The sequence below is a fragment of the Triticum aestivum genome, chromosome 3A, assembly GCF_018294505.1.
Source record: "Triticum aestivum cultivar Chinese Spring chromosome 3A, IWGSC CS RefSeq v2.1, whole genome shotgun sequence".
Classification (NCBI taxonomy): Eukaryota; Viridiplantae; Streptophyta; class Magnoliopsida; order Poales; family Poaceae; genus Triticum; species Triticum aestivum.
Window position 1 is genome coordinate 741,629,876 of NC_057800.1, and position 17,353 is coordinate 741,647,228.

Consider the following 17,353-nt stretch of genomic DNA (forward strand, 5'->3'; position numbering starts at 1 on the left):
GGGTACATGGATCTTCGATTTTTTTTTGAAACTATGATGATTTTTATAGCAAATTCGGAAACTATACACCCTAATGTAGAAAAATCAAAAGTATCACCCTGTCGGCCTCCTGTTGGCCGAAGAGGGACTTTTCGGCCAACCGCTAGCCAAAAAGGACTTTTCGGCCAACAGTTGGCCAAAGAGTCCCTCTTCGGCCAACACCGGCTCTACTGTTTTAGAAAATTCATATCAATTAGGATTTTTAGTATTTTAATTTGATTATTTTTGCATTATATTAGAAATTTTATGAAGTTTCTGTAGATATCAAGTTTGACTAGATTTGAAAGTTTGAATTTGAATTTTATGAATTTGCTCAAATCACTAGATTGCCTATAATTTGAGCTAGGAGTATTCTTTTTAGATGGTTCTTTTTTCTACTGTGTCTTTGTGACTTTGTTTATTAGTTGTAATTAATTAGTGAATTTTAGGATTATTTAGAATTAGGTTTTCATGGAAACAGTTCTGTTTTAGTGTTTTATAGGTTTTGTGCTATTTCTTTTAATTTTAATTGCTTTACATTGTTTTTTTTTATTTTTTGACATATTCTTTTAGTTTCTGTTAAGTTATTAGTAGATATTTTATTTATAGTATTTTTTGTATTTTATTTCTTTTATCCTCCATTTTCTTTCCCGTCGTTCTTTCCCTCCATTTTCTCCCGCTATTTTCTTTGCCGCCATTTTTTCCCGCCATTGTTTGCCGCCATCACTAGTAGAAAACAGGGCTTTGGTCCAGGCCAGGTCAGCCCATTAGTCTTGGTTCAGTCCAGAACCGGGACCAATGTGGGCATTGGTCCCGGTTCGTGAGCCCAGGGGGCCGGCCGGGCCACGTGGGCCATTGGTCCCGGTTCATCTGGACCTTTTGGTCTCGGTTGGTGGGATGAACCGGGACCAATGGGCCTCGCTCCTGGCCCACCACCATTGGTCCCGGTTGGTGGCTTGAACCGGGACCAAAGGCTCCCCTTTAGTCCCGGCTCATGCCACCAACCGGGACCAATGAGGTGCCTATATATACCCCTCGCTCGCGAGCAGAGCACCCCAGTGCTCTGTTTTTCTCTGGCCGAGGGGGAGAGGGCTTGGTGGTGCTCTAGCTCACCTCCTATGCACACAAGGTGTTCGATGGAATGCCCGAGCCACACTACTTAAGCTTTCTCCTCTTCAAGCTCCATTTTCCATAATATTTGTCTAGGTTTAGCGGTCCGTCACGCCCCGTCCCCGTCTTCACCGCCGTCGATCACCCGCGCCGAACTCATCGCTAGCACCACCGTGGTGAGCCTCTTGTTCTTATCTTCTTTCTGAAAGGAAAAATATTCTTACTTGTATGTTTACATAGATACTTGTATTATTTTCTTACTTTTATTATTGCATCTTATATAGTGTGATGGTTTTGGTATCCGCCCCCATCGTCCCTCGTCCTGTCTATGATTCGGATGTGGTATATATATTATCTTTATAACTATTGGTTCATTTATTGTTTATGAAAATTATGCCGACCAACGTGACATAGATTTTATTTATGTAGGATGTATGTGAATCGGAAATGCCAACCGATCCTATTGTCGAGAGGTTAAATTTAGTTGAAGAAGAAAACAATTTGTTGAAGGAAAAAATAAAAAAAATTGAGGAGGAGAAGATGATATTGGAGTTGCATGTTGCGGATGTCATCGATGATCACAAGATCAAGATGGATGCAATGCGCTTGAAGATTAGAAAGATTAGAAAATATGCCATTCATACCGAGGCTTGGTATCATTATGCCGTTGGATCAATTGTTACCTTAGTTGCGATTATGATCGCATTTGTTTTTGCATTGAAATGTTTTACATAGTTTCAATGTATGGTTTAATTAATTAGATGCTCTGGAGAGCTATATGTTGTTAGATGAGAACTATGTATGCACTTTGCTTTTAATGTGATGATGAACTTCTATTAATTTGGACACTTAATTGTATATAATGCACGCAGATGAACCGACAATGAATGTATGGTGACAGACACACCCGCGAGTACATTAAGGGCGTGCATGAGTTTCTCGATGCAGCTGAGGCAAACAAGCAGAATGGTTTTATGTGTTGTCCATGCACTGAATGTGGGAATACGAGGTCTTACTCTAACCGGAAAATCCTTCACTCCCACCTGCTTTACAAGGGTTTCATGCCACACTATAATGTTTGGACGAGGCACGGAGAAATAGGGATTATGATGGAAGACAGCGAAGAAGAAGAGTACGATGACAACTATGTGCCCCCTGAATACGGTGATGCTGCAACGGGGGGAGCTGGTGAAGATCAAGAGGAACCAGACGATGTGCCCAATGATGCTGCAACGGGTTATACCCCAATTACGAAGATGGCATGTTAGAGGATCACAAAAAAGGGTTATACCCCAATTACGAAGATGGCAACACAAAGCTCGGTACCGTACTGGAATTGCTGCAGTGGAAGGCAGAGAATGCTGTGGCTGACAAAGGATTTGAGAAGCTACTGAAAATATTGAAGAAGAAGCTTCCAAAGGATAACGTATTGCCCGACAGTACATACGCAGCAAAGGAGGTCGTATGCCCTCTAGGATTAGAGGTGGAGAAGATACATGCATGCCCTAATGACTGCATCCTCTACCGTGGTGCATACAAGGATCTGAACGCATGCCCGGTATGCGGTGCATTGCGGTATAAGATCAGACGAGATGACCCTGGTGATGTTGACGGTGAGCCCCCCAGGAAGAGGGTTCCTACGAAGGTGATGTGGTATGCTCCTATAATACCACGGTTGAAACGTCTGTTCAGAAACGAAGAGCATGCCGAGTTGATGCGATGGCACAGTGAGAACTGAAAGAAAGATGGGAAGTTGAGAGCACCCGCTGACGGGTCGCAGTGGAGAAAAATCGAGAGAAAGTACTGGGATGAGTTTGCAAATGACCCAAGGAATGTATGGTTTGCTTTAAGCACGGATGGCATTAATCCTTTCGGGGAGCAGAGCAGCAATCACAGCACCTGGCCCATGACTCTATGTATGTATAACCTTCCTCATTGGATGTGCATGAAGCGAAAGTTCATTATGATGCCAGTTCTCATCCAAGGCCCTAAGCAACCCGGCAACGAAATTGATGTGTACCTAAGGCCAGTTGAAGAACTTTTACAGCTGTGGAATGGAAACGGTGTACGTACGTGGGATGAGCACAGACAGGAGGAATTTAACCTTAAGGCGTTGCTGTTCGTGACCATCAACGATTGGCCCGCTCTCAGTAACCTTTCAGGACAGACAAACAAAGGATACCACGCATGCACGCACTGTTTAGATGACACTGAAAGTATATACCTGGACAAATGCAGGAAGAATGTGTACCTAGGCCATCGTCGATTTCTTCCGACCAACCATCAATGTCGAAAGAAACGCAAGCATTTAAAAGGCGAGGCAGATCACCGGAAGAAGCCCGTCATGCGCACCGGTGATCACGTGCTTGGTATGGTCAACGATTTAAAATACGTAATCTTTGGAAAGGGTCCTGATGGACTAGCTGTTCTGAATGACGCTGAGGGACGTGCACCCATGTGGAAGAAGAAATCTATATTTTGGGACCTACCCTACTGGAAAGACCTAGAGGTCCGCTCTTCAATCGACGTGATGCACGTGACGAAGAACCTTTGCGTGAACCCGCTAGGCTTCTTGGGCGTGTATGTGAAGACAAAAGATACACCTGAGGCACGGGAGGACCTGCAACGTTTGCACGAAAAAGACGGCATGCCTCCGAAGCAGTATAAAGGTCCTGCCAGCTACGCTCTTACAAAAGAAGAGAAAGAAATCTTCTTTGAATGCGTGCTCAGTATGAAGGTCACGACTGGCTTCTCGTCGAATATAAAGGGAATAATAAATATGTCAGAGAAAAAGTTTCAAAACCTAAAGTCTCATGACTGCCACATGATTATGACGCAACTGCTTCCGATTGCATTGAGGGGGGTTCTACCGGAAAACGTCTGATTAGCCATTGTGAAGCTATGTGCATTCCTCAATGCAATCTCTAAGAAGGTGATCGATTCAGAAATCGTACCAAGGCTAAGAAGTGATGTGGCGCAATGTTTTGTCAGTTTCGATCTGGTGTTTCCACCATCCTTCTTCAATGTCATGACGCACGTCCTAGTTCATCTAGTCGACGAGATTGTCATCCTGAGGCCCGTATTTCTACACAATATGTTCCCCTTTGAGAGGTTCATGGGAGTCCTAAAGAAATATGTCCGTAACCGCGCTAGGCCAGAAGGAAGCATCTCCATGGGCCATCAAACAGAGGATATTATCGGGTTTTGTGTTGACTTCATTCCTGGCCTTAAGAAGATAGGTCTCCCTAAATCGCGGTATGAGGAGAGACTGACTGGAAAATGCACTCTTGAAAGAGACTTAATAATATGCAGGGACGGATATTCTTGGTCTCAAGCACACTACACAATTCTACAGAACTCTACCTTGGTGACCCCGTATGTCGATGAACACAAGAACAGTCTGCGCTCCAAACACCCGAAGCAGTGCGACAACTGGATTACATGTGAACACATCAGGACTTTCAACAGTTGGTTGAAAACACGTCTCAGAGGTGACAACACTGTTTGTGATGAGTTGTACTTGTTGTCCAAGGGACCATCTTTGACTGTATTGACTTACAAAGGATATGAGATAAATGAGAAATACATTTTACACGATCGCCCAAGATCAAAAGAGCATCAACCAAAACAGCGGTGTCCGCTTTGATGCAGCAACCGAGAGCGGAAAGGACACATATTATGGTTATATAGTGGACATATGGGAACTTGACTACGGACCTGATTTTAAGGTCCCTTTGTTTAAGTGCAAATGGGTCAATCTGTCAGGCAGCGGGGTACAGGTAGACCCACAGTACGAAATGACAACAGTGGATCTGAAAAATCTTGGGTACACTGACGAACCGTTCGTCCTAGCCAATGATGTGGCACAGGTTATTTATGTGAAGGACATGTCTACCAAACCGAAAAAAAGAAAAGATCAGAAAGCGAATACATCATACGATGAGTCAAAGCGCCACATAGTTCTTTCAGGAAAAAGGGACATCCTGAAAGTGGACGGCAAGACAGACATGTCTGAAGATTATGAAAAGTTTTATGAAATTTCTCCCTTCAATGTCAAGGCTGACCCAAGCATCCTGATAAACAATGAAGATTATCCATAATTACGGCGCAATAAACAAATGACACAAGCGAAGAAAAAGTGAAGACTTTCTCCCACAACTATTATGATGATGCCATGCCAACTTTGTAACACACGAACATGCTACCATTGTCCGTTTTGTACATGCACAGGCTATGTGGGTGAAATTATGATACCATCCCAACTTTCAACATTTTCAAAGTTCATTTGAAATGCTTTCATGTCTTATGGTTCGCCCCTGGCCCATGACCATTAGTCCCGATTTGTGCCACAAACCGGGACAAAAGGGTTGGTCCTCGTTGCGGGCAGAGTTTAGTCCCACCTCGCCAACCGAAGGGGCTCACACCAGTTTATAAGCCCTTCTCCCTCTGCCTTGTTGAGCTCCTCTCGAAGTGAAAATAGATGCCCTAATAGAGAAAAGTTTAACCTAAATTCATAGTGAATTTCTCTAAAATTCATAGAAATTTACTAGGAATTTAGGTTAAATTTTCTCTATAAGCGCATCTATTCTCATTTTTTTAGTAAGTTAATCACAAACTTGTGATTCAAACAACTTTCAAAGAATTCAAATTTTAATTATTCAAATTTGAAAACTAATGGCACTAACAAAAAATTTATAATTTTTCTAAAACTAATGGCACTAACAGAATGTTTATAATTTTGCTAACCTAAAAGCAAACAGAATTAAAAATTAAAGCAAAAAACAAAAGAAAATAAATAATGCAAAAAACAAATAAAAAAACAGAAAAAAAAACTATTTTTATAGTAAAGTTAATCACAAAATAAAATAAATAAAGCAACAAAGAAAACAAAAAACTAAAAAAGTGTTTTCAAATTTGAAAACTAATGGCACTAACAGAAAGTTTATGATTTTTCTAAAACTAATGGCACTAACAGAAAGTTTATAATTTTGCTAACCTAAAAGCAAACAGAATTAAAGATGAAAGCAAAAAACAAAAGAAAATAAATAATACAAAAAACAAATCAAAAAAATAGGAAAAAACTATTTTTATAGTAAAGATAATCACAAAATAAAATAAATAAAGCAACAAAGAAAACAAAAAAACTAAAAAAGTGTTTTCAAATTTGAAAACTAATGGCATTAATAAAAAGTTTATAATTTTTCTAAAACTAAAAGCATAAAGAATTAAAAAATAAAAAATAAAGCAAAAAACAAAAGAAAATAAATAAAGCAACAAAAAAACAAAAAAATGCCACCTACTGGGCCACCACGGCCTGAATACGACTAGAAACCCTAACATGGGTCAGCATTCATGCCCGCAGTAGGCCCAGTAGGCCCACAGGCATTGCAGTGACAGATTAGGCCCGAAAGCCTGCAGTTGAGAGGAGCTCGGGAGGGTGGGCGCAACAGCGCTTATAAACCACTTCCGAGCCCTCTCAATTAGCGAGGTGGGACTAAACTTTTGGGCGCGGGGCAGCACAAGGCCATTGGTCCCGGTTGGTGCCACCAACCGGGACTAAAGGGGTGCATTGGTCACGGTTCGTGGCTCCAACCGGGACCAATGCCCCCCTATGGCCCCGGTTCGTGCCACCAACCGGGACCATAGGCCTCTACTTCCCGCCCTTTCGGCTGCTGAAAAGAGACCTACGGTTCCAGTTGATGGCACGAACCAGGACCATAGGGGGGCATTGGTCCCGGTTGGAGCCACGAACCATGACCATTGCTCTGGGTATATAAGGTAGCACTTGTGAAAATTTCGCCAACTGCTCCCATTCCCCCCCGACGCTGCCAGGCCGTTCGTCGTCATCATCGCCGCCCCGAGCCCGTCGTCGCCCGCTCCCTGTCGCCATCGCCCCGCGCTGCCGCAGGCCTTCTCCCCGTCGCTGCGTGCGCCGTCGCCGGCCTCCTCCTCGTCGCTGCGTGCGCCATCTCCGGCCCCCTCTCCGTCGCCCCGCGCCGCATCGCCGGCCTCCCCCGCGCCGTCGCCGGCCTCCTCCCCGTCCCCGGCCTCCTCCCCGTCGCGCCCCCAGTGAGCTCCCCCCTTCCCATCAATCCCTGTCGCTCTGACCATCGCCGCCGCCGCTCTCTGTGTGTGATAAATTTTTTCATATGTGTATGTATATGCTCATATGTATTTGGATTTGGCTATATATATGTATGTATATGCTCATATGTATGTATGTATATGCTCTCTGTATATGGATTTGGCTATGTATATGCTCTCTGTATATGCTCATATGTATGTATGTTCATATAGCATTTTTTCTATATATGAATTAATTTTTTGTTCATGGATATATGCTAAAGAAAACGAGGAGGGTGATAGATGATGATGAGGGGTCGAGAGGGGGACGAGAGGTCGAGGGGAGAAAAAAAATGTTATCAGGGACGAGGGTCGTCGAGGGGTCGAGAGAGGGACGAGGGGTCGAGAGGGGTACGAACCGGGACCAATACTCTGTGTATATAAGCAGGACTTAGAAAGAATAAGAGGAGAGGAAGAAGAGGAGAAATAAATAAGAAGAAGAAAAAAGAAGAAAAAGAAGAGGAGAAGAAGAAAGGAATAGTGGAGAAGAGAAAACAGAATATATTCTATTTTTTCTTCTTCTCCACTATTCCTTTCTTCTTCTCCTCTTTTTTTTTCTTTTTTTTCTTCGATCTTCTCCTCTAGCAATTCCTTTCTTCTTCTCCTCTTTCTTCTTCTTCTTCGTCTTCTTCTTCTTCTTAATTTTTATCGGGAACGACGGTGTCGAGGATCGTCGAGGGTCGAGGGTCAGGAACTAGGGTAGAGGGTCGAGGGTCGTTAAGGGGTCAAGGGTCGAGGGTTTCAGGGTCAAGGGTTCGAGGGTTATATAGGGTCGAGGGATCGAGGGTCGAGGGTTCCAGGGTCGTCTAGGGGTCGAGGGTTCCAGGGTCATCGAGGGTTCGAGGGGTCGAGAGAGGTTTCCTAGTGTCAAAGTATTGAAGAAATCCATGGCTTTATCATTAGCCGGAAGTAACTAGGGCATGACGAAGTCCTTCAACGTTATTTTGGAATGGTGTCCCGAATAGGATAATTTGCCTTTTTGTATGAATTTCAGCAAAGGCCTTCCAAATAACGATATTTGGAAGCTTCTTGCTGAACTTTGTACCAAAAAGTGAATTATCCTATCTAGGACTCCGTTTCAAAATAACTTTGAAGAGCTTCGTACCATCATGCACCTGTTACTTTCGCCTAATGATGAAGACATGGTTTTGTTGAATCCTTTGACACTAGGCAACCTCCCGATCCCTCGGCGATCCTCTCCTTTTTTTTCTTCTTCTTCCTCTTTTTTTTTTATCGGGAACGAGGGTCGTCGAGGGACATAGATGTAGTGTCGTCGTTGTCGATATATACCCCCTCCTGATAGCTTCAACACGTGGGGGGGTCGATATTACCCCCTCCTTGAAGCGTTCTCGAGGCCACCCCAAACCCTTGAAGCGTTGTCGAGGCCACCCCAAACCCTAGAGAAGCAGCATCGAGGCCACTAATTAATATATATGATTCCTTACTACGATTAGGTAGCTAGTTCTACGTTTGCCACTAATATATCCATCTATCATGTTTGAATAATAATTGCCAGGTTGTAAATATTTGTAGAAACTATGGACACCGCCCGAGACGAAGCAAAAGGAGCATTGTTGAGGGACATAATCGCAGAAGGATGATGCTGTCTCGTTGTTTCTCAACGACACCGATGGTCTGGAAGGAGAGGGTGAACAAGCTGGCTACGGTGACCTAATGCCGGTGCAAGAAGAAGAGCATGAGGATGGCTCCGGTGACCCAATGCCGGTGCAAGAAGGAGACCGTGATGACGGCTCCGATGACCGAACCGAGTCCGGCCAGGTATATATATTAGTTAAGCGTGTGCTGACTAGCTGATTGATGCATTCATTGTTTTGGTATGTACACATATTAATTAAGTCTTTATTCTTTTTTCTAGCCCTCCGGATCGAGCACAACTTCGGTAAAGAGACGAGGCCCAAAGAAAAAGTTGAGCTCGGATGAAAAGTATGAGATCATAGCAATCGCACCCGACGGCCAACCGATTGAACCCATCCGAACAAAGAACGCATTTGTTGCTCAGTGCGGGGTTCTGGTTAGGGACAAGATCCCGATAAGCATCTAGCAATGGTTTAAGCCGGCTACAGAAGACCCTGAGGTGTCTTATGTCAATGATATGCAGAAAAATGATCTTTGGACTGAGCTGAAGTCAAATTTCACCCTACCGCCAGAGGATAATCCAGAGAACCCAGTTAAAGAGCAATTAATCAAGTCTTTTGCTCTGAAGAGGATGGCAGAACTATTCAGGAGGTGGAAGAAAGAGCTGAATAAGTTTGTCGAAAATAATGAGACACCAGAATTCAAGGGTAGATATGAGAAGATCAGAGATCACTGGCCCGCATTTATGGCCCACAAGACATCGGAAAAGAGTAAGAAGATGTCAGCGACAAACAAGCAAAATGCTGCGAAGAAGAAGCATCACCATCGGACGGGGTCAGGTGGCTACCTCGTAGCCTGGCCTAAGTGGTCCAAAAATGAGAATGATCTGGTTCATAAAGGGATCGAACCAGAGACAATTAACTGGCCAAACCGTTGCCGAACTTAGTTCTTCGGGGCTGGCGAAACCTTGGACCCTGTAACAGGGAAGTGCATTTGGACGAACGATTGAATGAACATACCAGTCAGAAAGCTTAAGCAGTATATCGAAGCAGCGCAGCAAGGGACGTTTTTACCAGACAGAGAGAACGACGAGCTCACAATGGCCCTCGGGAATCCTGAGCACCCTGGACGGACACGAGGCACGCCAGGCTCCATTCCGTGGAAGGTAGGGTTTCTAGACGCAGGCAGTTACAAATCCCATGAGAGGAGGAAAAAAATGCAGCAGACCCAAATGCAGGCGCTGCAAGCAAGGGTAGACACGATAGAGGAATGAAAAGCAAATCGCAGTAAATGTACTGCCAAAACTTCCCTTGAAGCTACCCCGCCATCTCAGCGCAGAAGCAGCATGGCTTCCACCGAGCTGCTTCAGCCGGAGAATGCCTTGACGGCTCCTGCCAGCTATCCTGTGGATACTATCACGGAGTCTCAAAATTGTCATCTTATGACGCAATGGATGCATTTGAAGGTCAAAGCGGCTGTTGGCTCTATTTATCCTATTGAACCCGGCGCAACTTTTCACTGCCGGCCGATTCCAGAAGGATATGCTAAGGTGATGATGGATGAAATAACGGAGGGATTTGAGGACCTCCAGCTTGACCACCCTACCAGTGAAGGGGAGACTCGGCTGGGGTCTGCTCTGAAGACTCCATGCCTATGGCGGAAGGAGCTCATCAACCTTCCGAACTGAACGCCTCCGCCTCCTCCTCCTCCTCCGGCGAGTCAAGGCACTCCGCCTCCTCCACCACCTCCTCCTCCGGCGAGTGACGATCAGGGCCCTCGGCCGGCTCCTTCTCCGGCGCGTGGCGGCACTCCGCCTGCGCCGGCGCGCCCGAACAGTCAGCCTCCTCCTTCTCCGCCTCGTCAGCAAGGGCGAAAGAGACCCGCCGCCGCTCCGGCAGCTGCTCCGGCGCGTCGTAGTCCTTCTCCTCCGCCTCGTAAGCAAATAAATAAGACAACCGCTCCGTCTGCTCGGCCGGCATCTAGCAGTACAACCAGAGGCGGGAGGACATACAAATTCGGTTCTTCTCTAAAGAGTCCACAGAAGTTACCATACGAGAGGACCCTGGAGGAGAACGCAAAGATCGCGCGAACCGAAGTGGATGACTGGTTTCAAGGGTTGAAAGCAAAGAGACATCCACCTCCGAAGGAGAAGGTAGATCCGATGAAAGTGAAGCGCACTCTGGCTGCGCTGGCAAAACCACCCAAGTCTCCGCCAAAAGGCAACTATGAGCGCATTATTGCGAAGACATGGGCCAAAGCGGAGCGGTGGGGAAGTACAGTCAGTGATCAAAGGCTGAAAGAACGACGAGCAGCTGGGAAACAAATTGCCCAGCTCGGCGAACAAGCAAAGCAATCGTGCCCCCTGCTCAAGGTGCCTAGCGACATCGTCGATCCGAGGATGGTGCCCGGTTATTGCAATGTTGACGATTACCTGCCCGATGATGTACATTATGATACCATGGAGGTGCAGATACACAGATACTAGTACGAGAAGCCTCTCGTCAAAGATGAAAAATCTTTAACAACGATGATGCGAAGATTACATGATTGATACTTGAAAATCTGAAAAGAGTCTGGGGGAAGGAGTACTTTGTATGCGAGAGTTAAACCGGAGCATGACCTCGTTGGAATTGAACTGTTGCCTATTCCATTTGAGGAGTTCTATCAGTTTTTCAATCAATTGGCCCTCGATAAAACAACGGTCACCTGCTACTGTTTGTAAGTACTACTACTTCTGTCATTAAGTCTCTCTATATAGCTCATCTCTTTCATTGCATGTATTTATAATTATCCTCACTATATTATGTAGATTGAAGATCGCCGAATTGAAGAAAAGACAAATCGGTGATATTGGGTTCGTTAACACATATCTCATAGATGCAACTGAGGTTGAACATCATCCCGAAGATACCGAGGCCAACTTGCTACGATCATTCAAAAAAATGAAAACAAAGATATAATACTCTTTCCTTACAACTTCAAGTGAGTGTTACTGTCTTGTGCATATTCGGTTTCCCTTATATATTAGTTCAGGTTATAGTAATGTAATTGATGAGTTATGCATGCGTGCGCAAGTATCACCATATTCTTCTAGAGATTAGGCTTGAGCAGGGAGTAGTAACTGCCTTTGACTCTAAACAAAAAGATCCCCAGGAGTATACGGACATGACTGAAATCCTCAAGAAGTAAGTTATCAATCATTATCCACCATATCAACAACTTTGTTTATTTCCTGATATCAAGTAATTGTTTCCTTTGTCCGGCAGGGTTTGGAGAAAATTCACCAGAAAAGTTCCGGGACTGCCGAAGGAGCTGAAATTTAGACACCCGAAAGTAAGTATTATAGTAGCATGTTCCGCGCATCTCCTAGTGATTCAAGCGCTAGTTTCATCAATACCATTTAGCATTCTTGCTTATCAATTTGATTGACATCTATTTCTTGTAAAGTGGTTGTGGCAGGAATAAGGGAATGATTTCTGTGGATACTACGTCTGTGAGTCCATCCGCCACACGACCTGTGAGCGGGGCGGGTACTCTGACGAACAATATGAAGTACGTAAATAACAACATTCACAATTTTATTTTATTACCATTATTTATGTTGAGTTTCATTCATTCATATATATATATATATATATATATATATATATATATATATATATATGTATGTATTGACCCCCTTCTTCAAATTAGATGTTTCAAAAGCGGGATGAACTCCTAGCACCAGCTCGCATGCGAGCAATTCAAGAGGAATTGGCGGCATTCTTTCTTAACCATGTGATCGCTGAAGACGGAGAATACTATGTGAACCATGAGTCCATATGATTATATTTGTAAGAGATAATTATTGTATATATGTAGCCGATAGTGTCGGATAGATATACGAGAACTTGTTGTTCGACCAATCTCTCGGAGAAGGAGAGGTGGTCGATATCACTTCTCTCTATATGCATATATGTTCATGACGATCTTCTGTTTCCTTCGTTTGCTTACTAGCTAGCTACCGTGTCTAGTCCTCTCTATACGTATGTATACGTACGTAGCATCGACCAAACACGGACATAAGAAAGGACACTTCTCTCTATTAATTATAGCTAGCTAACACAATATATGAAACACCTAAATTAACCCCCCAAAACCCCCAAATCCCCCCTTTTCAAAAAAACAAAAACCCCAGCCACAGAAATGCTGACGCGTGGATGCCTATTGGTCCCGGTTGGTGCCACCAACCGGGACCATAGGGTCTCCTGCCTGGGCTCCGCGCACAGGCCACGTGGAGGCCCATCAGTCCCGGTTCTGGACTGAACCGGGACTAAAGCGCCGTGGCATTAGTACCGACCCTTTAGTCCCGGTTCAGCCCTTACGAACCGGGACAGGCCCTTTTTCTACCAGTGCATTCTCTCCTGCCATTTTCTTTCCCGTCATTTTATTCGCCGCCATTCTCTCCCTCCATTTTCTCCGCCATTTTATTTCCTGCCATTCTCTCTCGCCATTTTCTTTTCCGCCATTCCCTCCCGCCATCTTCTTTCTCGCCATCTTCACTTCTCAACTTATAAAACGAGCCTCATGTTGTCCACGACCGTAGATAACATCGTCTGACACGGTCTGTGTAGTGTGAAACACTGTCTAAGAGAAGTCATAAGTGTTTGCAGCTTCGTCATCATCATCGAAGAGTGTTTCACACCTATGACTTCTCTCACACAGTGTTTCACACTCCACATGAAGGCATCATAGTCATCCTCCGTCGAGGCAGCACTCCTTATTGTGGCGGGAGAGAATGGCGGGAAAGAAAATGGCGGGAGAAAATGGCGGCAAAGAAGATGGCGGGAAAGAAAATGGAGGGAAAAAGATTGCAAAAAAGTTTTTTTTCATTTATAAAACGGAAATGGTTGTATAGGATTTATAAGGAACTTTTAAATATAAACCCATATGAAGCTCAAAACAAGTTTTCTAGCAGGATAAAAGAAATAAAATATAAAACAAATACTACAAATAAAATAGCTACTGATAACTAAACAGAAACATAAAGAATATGTCAAAAAACTAAAGAAAAAATTTAAAGCAATTAAAATTAAAAGAAATGGCATAAAACCTATAAAACACTAAAACAGGACTGTTTTCATAAAAACATAATTTTAAATAATTATAAAATTCGCCAATTAATTACTACTGATAAACAAAGTCACAAAGAACTAGTAGCAAAATGAATCATCTGAAAAAATACTCCTAGCTCAAATTATAGGCAATCTAGTGATTTGAGCAAATTCATGAAAATTCAAATTCAAACTTTCAAATCTAGTCAAACTTGATATCTACAGAAACTTCATAAAATTTCTAATCTAATGCAAAAAGAATCAAATTAAAATACTAAAAATCCTAATTGATATGAATTTTCTAAAACAGTAGAGCAGGTGTTGGCCGAAGAGGGACTCTTTGATCAACTGTTGGCCGAAAAGTCCTTTTTGGCCAACGGTTGGCCGAAAAGTCTCTCTTCGGCCAACACGAAGCCGACAGGGTGATACTTTTGATTTTTCTGCATTAGGGTGTATAGTTTCCGAATTTGCTATAAAAATCATCATAGTTTCAAAAAAATCTGGATCTTCAAGGTCTGATTTTTTTAAGCATATCATGTACTAGATTTCTAAACTAGTAAGATGGCGTGAGTGTCAATCAAAAGCATGTGTGGCCACTAAAGATCACAACTGCCTATTGGTTCCATGTGTACCTAGTTACAGTTCAACAAGATTAAAAATTCACATTGCTATAGGCCTTGATGAAGTACCCATACATTCGGCTTAATCATCTAATAGAGAACATATTTGGTTGCCGTGGACCATTCATAAAAAAAGATTTCATATTAATGTAGAACAATATGGAAGGAAAAGGATGCTTCAATTATCTAGGAAGCTGGTAGGTAATCCTTTGACAATTCCAAAGACCATGCAAGCCTAAGCTTGAGAATGAACCAACAATACATGTGAACCTTGAATTTGAGTAACCATCGGACGAGAGATGGAACATCACAACAAGGTGGAACCTTTCTTCCAATGGAAATGGAAGGGGTAGCATACTTGCAAGTAAAGATAACATATTAAAAGGCAGAGAGTAAGGGTGATGAAGCGAGTGGCTTACCTATACCGGAGTGGAAGAACCGTAGCGCTGGAGGCATCGGAAAGCCTGCTTCGCCGCCCAAGCTCATGACGGCATGGTCCCCAAAGGTGCGCCCAGCAACAACAATGCGGCCCAGACATGGTGTTTTCGTACTGCTTATAGTGGAGCATGCAGAGCTCCCTCCAGGCTGATGTCCCTGTCGCTTCTCGGCCAGATAATCTGAGACGTCCACGATAAGAAAAATAAATCTTTTAAGTTAGTAGACAATAGCTGGCTTGCTATCAAAAGGAAATGTATCAAGGTACGTGTATTGCGGGTTGTGCTTTCAAACAAAATAATCATGTTGGTATCAGCACGAGTAAAAAAACTGCAAGGGCGGAATATATTGGATCTAGGACCTCAAAAGAGGCCGTCAGACTGGGCATACATCTTTAAACCCTACTGGAGCAATTGTAATTAGCTATCAAGTTTGGACTTTACAGGACAATGCAGTAACACTCTGAATTGTTGTGCAAGAATGACTTGGGTTGTAAAAAATATACCTTTGAGCTGTTGTGTTGTGACATTTGCAGACTCATTTCTCCTAGCCCACTGATCCAAGAGCTGATGCCCTTGTAGTGGGCGGCAATAAAAATCAACTCACTGGTGAGCTTACATTCTGATCCTCTCTTTAGTTGGGCTGCAGAGATATTTTACAAGAATTCAGCCTAGCATGAAATGCAAATAGAAGCAGGTACAGTATAATATATATCCCATTCCCGCAAAGTGAACATTCCTTCTTAAAATAACGGAGAATTTCCCCTAAAAAAAAGTGGACAATCATGTTAAGGCGCAGAATATTATTGGATCTAAGAGTTCAAAAGAGCCCCTCAGGCTGGGCGTATATCTTTAAACCCAACTAACACACTTGTAATTAGCTATTAAGTGTGGATTCTACAGGTCAGGTGAGACAATACAGTAACACTGAATTTGTTTGTGCGAGAACCAAGACTTGGGTTGTAAAAAAATGACCTTTGAGCTGTTGCGTTATGACATTTGAAGACACGTTTCTCCAAGCCCACTGAACCAAGAGCAAGCTCGTGAGCTGCTGTCCTTGTAGTGGGCGGCAATCAAAATCAACTTGGTGGTGAGCTTACATTGTGATCCTCTCTTTATCTTTAGTTGGGCTGCAGAGACAGTAATTTACAAGAACTCAGGCTTGCCTGAAATGCAAAAAGAAGCAGGGGTGCAGTATAATGTAGATCCCATTCCCGCAAAGTGAACATTCCTTGTTGAAACAGCGGAGAACTTGCCCTAAAAACAGGGGAGAATTGTTCGTACTTATGGCTGTCATGAGCAAAAACCTGCTGCTGTTGCTGCTGCAAGTTGCCGGTCCTCCGCGCCGCTACGCCGACGGCCGGCAAGGGAGGTCTGTACACGGTGATAAACAACCTGCGAAATCAAATCGAATGGGTTAAGAAGCCTGCAGTACAGAGGAAGAGAAAAGGAGGAGCGAGCAGAGGAAGCACGGACACGGAGGAAGCTGGCGATCTTGATGGTGGTGGTGATGCTGAGCAGCTTCTCCTCCTTGACACCCGGAGCAGCCTGGTGATGGCCTGCGCAAACCAAACGCACGGATCAGACCAGATCCAGAAGAAGAAGATATGCGGCTAGGGTTTCGGGCGCTGGGAGGGAGGGAGACCTTGGCGCGTTCATCTCCATGGCTGCGTGGTTGAGGAGGAAGAGGAAGAGGAGGAGCTCCATCTCCATGGCTGCGTGGTTGAGGAGGAGGTGCTCCATCTCCATGGCACGCGACATCCCACCAACTCCTCCTCTCCCGGCGGGCGGGTGGTTGTGCAGCCGAACCCTTCCTCCTCCGTGGTGGCAAAGCTCGACGCCGGCGCGCGGATCCGGAAGCCCCGCTATGGCCTGGGCTTTCCCTTGGGACAGAAGGTGAGGGTGGGGTAGAGGCCGCCGGCGGCGGGGTTGGGGTTGGGGGAGAGAGATTTGGGGGAAGGACGGTGGCGTTTGGGTTCGGGATTGCTTTGATTTGGTTTTGTTTGGTTTGGTGGGTTGGATTTCAATCTCATTTCGTAACCGCCAGCCCCAAAATTTTCGCTTGCAGAGGCCGGAAGATTCGATATTTCGCAGGGAGTTCACGCGGATCGCTTACGGCTGACTGGTGGATCTCCGATTCCCACGGATCCCTCTTCAAATCCAACGGCGCCGTGAGATGGCCCTGCATTCTCATTGGCCAACCTCGCCCTCCCACGAATTGCCCCCTCGAGCCTCACTCCTCTTCTCTCTCAAATCTGACAGGCGTTACTACGGATGGAGGCCTCACATAACGCAGATCGTGTTCTCTATAAAACCCATTAAATTTGTGTTTGTACTGATGCTCAAAAAAAAACCATCA

The 17,353-nt window shown here is 44.4% G+C and overlaps 1 long non-coding RNA gene across 1 annotated transcript; it reads right to left on the reverse strand.

Moving 5' to 3' along the window:
* Nucleotides 1-14,364: 14,364 nt before the first annotated feature.
* On the reverse strand, nt 14,365-16,929 carry LOC123059650 (uncharacterized). Its single transcript, XR_006427522.1, has 6 exons — nt 16,640-16,929; nt 16,471-16,553; nt 16,279-16,389; nt 15,970-16,124; nt 15,501-15,637; nt 14,365-15,177 (listed from the first exon to the last, which is right to left on the reverse strand). It is a non-coding gene; the product is annotated as an uncharacterized lncRNA (long non-coding RNA).
* Nucleotides 16,930-17,353: the final 424 nt, after the last annotated feature.